Source organism: Poecilia mexicana, unplaced genomic scaffold, assembly GCF_051168715.1.
Source record: "Poecilia mexicana isolate PSO_F unplaced genomic scaffold, ASM5116871v1 scaffold_2, whole genome shotgun sequence".
NCBI lineage: Eukaryota > Metazoa > Chordata > Actinopteri > Cyprinodontiformes > Poeciliidae > Poecilia > Poecilia mexicana.
The window spans coordinates 49099928-49107965 of NW_028263371.1; positions in this window are offsets into that span (position 1 = coordinate 49099928).

Below are 8038 nucleotides of genomic sequence, written 5' to 3' on the forward strand. Positions count from 1 at the left end.
AAGCACCATCACAGTCCTTCATTATACAGAAAGAGAAACCGGCTCTATGGAATTGCGCTCGACCTATAAAATAAATGCAATGGACAGAGAATAACTCCTATTTTAGCGGTTGTGCCATTTCCTACCGTCTGCACATTGAGCCTTATGAGGGAGTACTTCTGTTCACTCTTTGGCCATGGGATGGCAGTCTTGCATCTCTCTACAGCCTGTGTGCCGTTTGCTGTTTTCTGCATCATTAGTGCTACCAGCTTCTCTTCCACCCCAAGGCTTCATTCATCTTGACTGAGGCTGACAGAATGACTAAATGTTTATCACCCCCTATTAAATCATGTCTTCTTGCAGAAATTAAGACTAAGTTTTCTTTATCTTTATAGCCCAATGTATGTGTATCATCACTGATAACACAAGGTTAACATTTTTGTTTAAATGTTAATGGAATGAATTAAGCTTTCCTCTGAGTGAGTGTGTGTTGAACATCCAAAACCATAAATAAGTATTAAATGTAAAACAAGACTCAGCGTTTTTTTTTTATTATTAAAAGTGTATTAAAGTGCTTATTGTTTAATTTTTGTACAGTGACTTGTAAATGTACTCCTAAGCCCTGAAGTTTTTCACATCTTTTCTCAAAACTACAAACTCTAATGCATTGAGATTTTGGTTGATAGACAAATATAATTAATGCTTAATTGCAAAGTGAAAGGGAAATGCACATAACTTTAAAAGACACATAAAAATAAAAATATCAAAAATGTTGTGTGTATTTGCATTTATACTTAATTACACTATTGTTGCCTTCACCTTTCAGGCTCTTTCTAGTTATTCTCTGATTTCTCTGGTTTCTCGTGTTCCTTTTTCCTGATGTTTCTGCCACATTGATCACGGTGGTCGTCCTCTGTTGCTCATCAATGGTCACAATGTCCAGTTGATTGGAGATTACTGCTTTGTCCATCTGTATCTGGAAGTGCCACAGGATCTTAGCTTGACAATTCTCCATCACCTGGGGAGGTGATTTCCACTGTGACCTACGGGTCTCCAGGTCGTATTCCGGCTGTCCTGGCTGCTTGGCCCCTGGCGTTCCATGCATTCCTTTCCTGCCATGAGATGCTGGGTTGTTTCTGGAGCCTCTTTGCATAGCTACACCTGGGATCTTTCCTGGTATGGTAGATCTGAGTTTCTATTGCTCTGGTGCTCAAGACCTGCTCCTGTACTACAGTGATCAGTATTTCAGTTCTGTCTTTCGATCCGGCCCCGCCTAGCCACTGGTAGGATTTGGTCACATCAGCCACTACAGCTATCTGTGATAGGTACATCCCATGATGGTTCATTCAGCTCCTTCTCTTCCAGTTTTCCATTGTCCATGTACAGTCATGTACATTTATTACTGTTTTTACTTCAATTTATCCTCCAGCTTCACCATTCCAGTAAAGGAAAGTCTCCTCACGTGATGTTGCTTCCACTTTGTTTTGGCTTTGGATCTCGTCTTATCCAGAGAAGCTAAACATGTTTGCTGTGTCTAAATGTTTGCTGTGTCCTCTGAATGACTTGTGGCAGAATGTATCCTGAACTTCTCATGACTTGTTAGGTGCACAACTAATAGTTTCAATATAAACAGAGTAATGGATCTTTTCAGCTCCCCCAGAGTTACCATTGACCTTTTCGCTGCTTCTTTGGTTAATTCTCTCTGCTCGTCCAGCCTGCCGATGTAGGTGAAGGCCATTTCTTGGTAGGTTTGAAGCTCAAAGGCCTGGGATATTGTTTTATGACATCACCCCTATTTAAATATCTCCACAACTTTATCCCTCACCTATATTATCCGATGTGTGCCTTGGTCTTCATAACGTTTTTGTGCTTAGTCATTTTCTCTGACAAACCTTTGAGATTCATAGAGCAGTTCAATTTATTCTGACATTAAATTATATACACCCTTATTCTCCACTGTGCTGATTCCTGAAGGGAATTACTTGCTTTGGATCCTGTTCAGGAATGTCAGAGTAAAAGTGGATGAATACAAATGGCTTTTTCAGATTTTTATCATTAAACAGTCTTCACTTTCATTCTTCCACTTCACAAGTATGCACTACTTTGTGTTGACCTATTTACATGGAATCTGACAAAAACACTGTGAAATTCATGTTTTTAACGAGACGCAAAGCGAAGAAGTTCAATGTGTGTGGAACCCTTTGCAACAACTGAAGCACAAATCATAAAAGTCAGTTGTGGCAGTGGCTCAGATGTCTGTCTCTTTAAGAATAAATTACTGCTGAATTAAAGTGAAGCATTCTCCTTCAGCTGAATTTTGTTTTCCATAACAGCAAAACTATCAACAGCTCCCCACAACAGCACAAACACTGCCTATGAAAAAAGCCTGTTTTGCACAGTGTCTTTTATTGCCTGGCACACATGCTGTCTCTGGATGATCCCTTTGGAACAACTCTGCAGACATGGTCTTCACTCAGTCTCTGCAAAGAGTGTGTGCTGGGACAGATCCACAATGCTTAATATGGATCCACTACAATGCTATTGTATTAATGGAAACACTTTGCATGGTTATGCTCTTCTCTGTTCAATAAATTAGGTTTTTAAAATGTTCAGAAAAGATTTCTAAGATATATTTTTCTGAAATGTTTGCTCATACTATATAATTGATGTAAGTTTATAATTGCCTCACTGATTTCCATCAGTCAATCATCATGTTCTTTCTACACATACGACGTTGTCTTGCCTATCTGGAAGTAAGGATGGGCAAAACAGACTTAAGGTTTTATCACAATATTTTGTGGTACTATTGTAATAACAATAAAAGTGATGCAAATAACTATTTACTGCTTCTTTCTTATGCAGCTGCATGGCTTTGACTGCATGCCACAGAAATCACAGCCCCACAAACACAAATTATGTTTGTGTTTATTTGTGTTTATTTGTGTTTGTGATAAATTTGTGAAATTTATCTTATCACAAATGATAAGATAAATTTCTTATCATAATAAGAAATGTATCACAATTAATGATAAAACAATGAATACCCACATCTCTCTGGAAGTGCAGCATTTTTAACTCTCCCAGATCCTATCAAGGAGACCACTGTGGAGTAAAGGACTTCTGTCACAAGTTGTTTAGTTGAAAAAGACACAAGATTTTGCACTTTAAATTTCTTTTCAGTTTATGCCGTTGGATTTCTACTCTGTTAATGTGAAAAATCAAATATTGTTAAAATTAATTAAGCCTTTGGACACTAAACTGTCTGACATGTTTTATTATTTTTCAATTAACTGAGCAGCTTTTTGTGTTCAAATAAGATGAGGAACATTGAGTTGAATGTATAGTGTGTGTGAAAGTCGCATAAAGAGTTATTTTAAAGACACTTGTGGTCTATTCTTTCATCACATGGCAGACAATAACGTCATTTTATGCAAATTGCTGCTGTCCTCCCATAATCACTAACAAACTCAATAGAGGAATCAGTGCAATCCTTCATTATGAGTTAATGAAAGAACCCATTGAGCAGCTCTATTTTAATCCAAAACCAAACAGGAGTTTACCATATGACATGTCATTTACTACATGAGCTCACACCAATCAGCTGACCTTGTTGGACCTCATTGTGTTGGGATAAGTAATAATCTGAACTGTCCACAACAAATCTTGTCAAGAATAAATGACCAAAATGACTGAAAGCCATGTTTCTTTACTTATGACTGCTGGGATGGGTTCTCCTACGCAACCCTGAACAGGACAAAATGGGTTTGGAAAAAGAAATAATGGAATTACCATTTTGTAATTTATTAGAGATACAAATAAATACTGTTGCTTCTGGTTTACAGATTAATTGGAGCTGAGAGATTTGTCATTTATGATCAGCAGCGGTTCTTGCATAAATGGTGTCCTCATGCTTCTAATGTTAAAAATGCTGATTTCTAACATTAGAAGCACCTTACATTTGAGAGACATAAAGATGAACTTGCAAACACAGATACAGGTATAGATATAAACAAAAAGTGACGAAATTTGTGTTTGATTGGTGTTTTTTTTTCTTCATAATAATACTTGTTGACAATAAATGTTAAGCCATTGGAAAACTTGTTTATTTTCCCTTACATGGGGCCATATTTGCAATGAGCAGCATGAGGATGAAGTGCCAGGCTGTTGGAACTGTGACATGACCCAGAAGCCATATCATGCCACATTAAACACCACTGCTGTTCATAACAGTTAAAGCCCCAGCACAGGAACTGGATCTTTAGCTTAGTTTTTATTTAGGATAAATCACAAAATGCTTGTTTGTTTCTTTTACATAATATGACTGCTTTCTAATGTAAAAAGAAACGGATTCTAGATATTCTATAATGCATCATTTGTGCCAGTGTGTGAAGTTGTTTACTTTAAAGCAAGATTGGAACTGAGTGCTTTGCAATCAGTTCCATTCCTTTTCAGTTTGTGTTCTGCGTCTTCAAATTTTGTACACTTTGTAATTTGTAGCTTTTCATGCAGGGGTGCCCATCTCCGATCCTCCTAACTCCAGAGAGCTACTATCCTGCAGCTTTTAGATGCACCTCTTCTCCAGCTCACCTGAGTAAAATAAATTGCTTGTTATCAGGCTACTGCAGAACTGCGTGACATGCTGATGAGGGAATTCAGGCATTCGGAGGGGTTTTGGGGCAAGAGTCGCAGGATGGAAACTCTCGAGGACTTTACTTGGGCACCCCTGTAATACAGCTCCAAAATTGCAACATTATTATTCATCTCTTAAATGTTGAGCTAGCTGCTGCATAGTTGATGCTTAATTGTAGAATGAAAGGGTATTTTTCATCAAAATGTGGTGCTCTTCAACTGTGCCTTTGCAACATGTGGAAATACTTTAACTTTTTCAATTGTAGGTCTGGTTGAATGACTCCTGTTATCTTGTGGAAAGGTGAACCTCTGCTTTAGTCTCAAACATTTTGCTGGTTTTAAGAAGTTTTCCTTAAGAATTGCACTGTATTTATTATCATCCATCCTCCTTGATGCAGCTGAAGTTAATTATCCTGACAGCATGATGCTGCCACCACCATTATGTTGCTAGTATGTTCACGTTGCTTTGCAGGAATGCTAGTGGTGAGCTGTGAATGACATGTCTTATGAATTTCTTTCCCCCCAAGTCTTGCAAAAAGTCCAGATTTGCAGAGTGCACAAGAAATGGTTTGTCTTGTTAATAGATTCTCCCACCTGAGCCGTGAATCTTCTCCAGACTTATCGTGGACCTCTTGACTGCTTTTGCAATTAATAACTTCCTTGCCCTCTATCTTGGCCCCTTATATTGGTTTTGGTTGTTTCCATACTATTCCCCATTTTGGGATGTTGGAATGAATAGTGTCACAACTTTTAAACTTTATTTACAACTTTACTCATTTTCTTTCCTGTGTGCTTTTACTATTTTTTGTATATGTATTTACACTTAAAATGCACACAAGTACTCTGTTTAACTATTAAATAACTTCTAATGGCATTAATTGCACTGGATTGTATTTAGGGACATTATAGTAAATGGGGCTTATTGAATCCTAATGCATGCCACACATGTTAGATTTTCATTGATTAATGAAAACATGTTCTTCTACTTTGATCTAAAATCTCAATTAAATATGCTATAGTTTGTCACCATATGTTACCAGCAGTAGCTTGCGTACATAACAATCTCACCTCCTAGCTGATTGTTAACACCTTCTGCGGAGACCCGCAGTTTACAGTGTGAGTGTGAACGTGTAATTATAGACGCCATTTCCACTGTTAGCCGAATTTAATCTTTTACAGCCAGCCGCGGCCCGCTGTAAAAAGAAAAGAAGCAAAACAAACCTCACAGTTTACCTGGGTGACTGAGATTTAGTATTCTGCTCAGCTTGCAGTTTATGCAGCTAATACCTGGAGAATTAGAGATGTGCTGAATGCACCCACACATATTAAAGAAGCGAGGCAACTGATGCTATTTTCTGCTTGAGACACAGCGACCTGCAAACAGGTTAAATGTAGTGTGGCGTTATCGCTAGATACAAGCTTTGAGTCAACCTTCAACTCTATTCAGCATCAAAGATGAGCAGAGAGTGTCACACACTCTTCAAATGTGAATAAAAGCTCCATAATGCAGAGGATGTGCTGTTTTTCAAAGCGGGGGTTTAAAGGTCTGCTTCAATTTGCTGACAAGCATCATTGGCACCTGTAAGAGACATGAACCCTGTTTTGCTCTCATTTACAACTGTGTGGCTGCATTAAGCCTCAAGGTATCTGAGGTTTGCAATAAATCTTTTCCCACTGATGTTGTCAAGCTGACAGTACAATCCGTCAGCACTTCAGACGGGAAGCTGTTTATCATTCTTATCACTATCAGTATCTACAAGTGGTACACAGAGGAAAGGAACCTTGAACACCTACTGTGAATATAGTTATGGGTGGAGGAAAAATATTCTAGTGTAATAAAACCCTCACTTTCGATGGTCGTTTAGCTTTGTGGATCGCTACGTCTAAATTACTCCTAGTTCTTTTTTTTTTTCTTATTTAAACGATCCATTGCTGTCAGCTACTTTATGTCCTGTATTTTGTTGAACAATGCAGGCCATTGAAAACCTTCCTGTGGCACACCAAAACAAGAAAAAGTATACTTTGGTCCCACTTTGGATCAATGTTGTAGTTTATAGCCACAGAGATTAGATCATCGTCACGTGCAGTCATCATATATCATATCATCATATATAATGCAGCCAGGTGAAAAAATATAACAGCTTAAATCTTTACAAATTGTACCATTTTATAGGCACCACGTTCATATTATTTTGTGGTATTTTTCATGATAGACCAACACAACATAGCACATAAATGGAAGAGAATTGCGACTCTTATAACTTTTGTCCTTTTTTTCTTTTACCAGTAAGATCCTGAACATTGTGGCTCTGAGTGTCTATTTAGGTCCATGTTCTCTGACAGTGGAAGAATTTGCTGTGATCAAATGAGACCAAAGTGAAACTTTTTGCTCTCTGTGATGAAAATCTAATGCTGCGCGTCGCCATGAAAAGACCATAATTCAATTGAACGTAGTTGTGACAGCATCATGCTGTGAGGATTGTTCTCTTCTGGTCACAGTTGATGAAAGAACAATTCTGGATGTGGCATTTTGTAACTCAAACCCAAAAAGGTTTGAATGAGGACTTTAATCAGTGTCTTGTTTTTGACACTGACTTTCTTAACTTCAGCTTTGACTTCTTTACTTTTAAAATATCAAGTTTACAGTTACAGTAGAGGTCTTACTGGGTCTGCTGGATTAGACAGTAAAGTACATCTGAGCATCTTTACTAACCTGTCATATGCCATTTTAGCTGCTAGAAAACAGATTTTCTTTGCAGTAAGCCACAATTTTTCCCACAACTAACGAACGCATACTACTAGCTAAGTGTTAAATACAGAGAATGAGAATAAATAACATACACAACTGAGTGAATAATCAAGAAATATGAACATTATGTGTCGTCACTGCTGGCAAGCAAGAGGAGTGAAATCTGCTCTGAGCTTGAACCTCTAGATGGTGATTCCATGGAGAATCCTACAAAGAGTCAGTGAAGATTTGAAGATGAAAACATCATCACACTCTAAAACATCTTCCTGCAATCTTACTGTAACATGTAAGGCAGATTAAAGCGAAATAGACAATAATTACCCTTTCTGAATGCTCCCTCCTAACCACATGACTCCTGCCAGTGGAGGATCTGTATGCTTAATTCATTAGAGACTATTTTTATTATAGAACAGCAGGATACCACAGTACTGCTCACATCATCTGCATGAGGCATATGGGCAATAATTGCATCAGGAACTTAAATTGTTTAAGTGTGTGTATATATATGTGCTTCAGCATTTCTTACCCAGTAAGGCCCATCTTTCCAACAAATACTACGTTGTGAGGACCCTCTATTCCTTAGGCAACCTAAAGCCCATTTTCCATAGGAAGAAGTGCTGTTTTTTGGGTTAGGGTTAGGTTTAGGACCAAGGCACGAGTTGAGCTTAGGTTAGGTTTAGG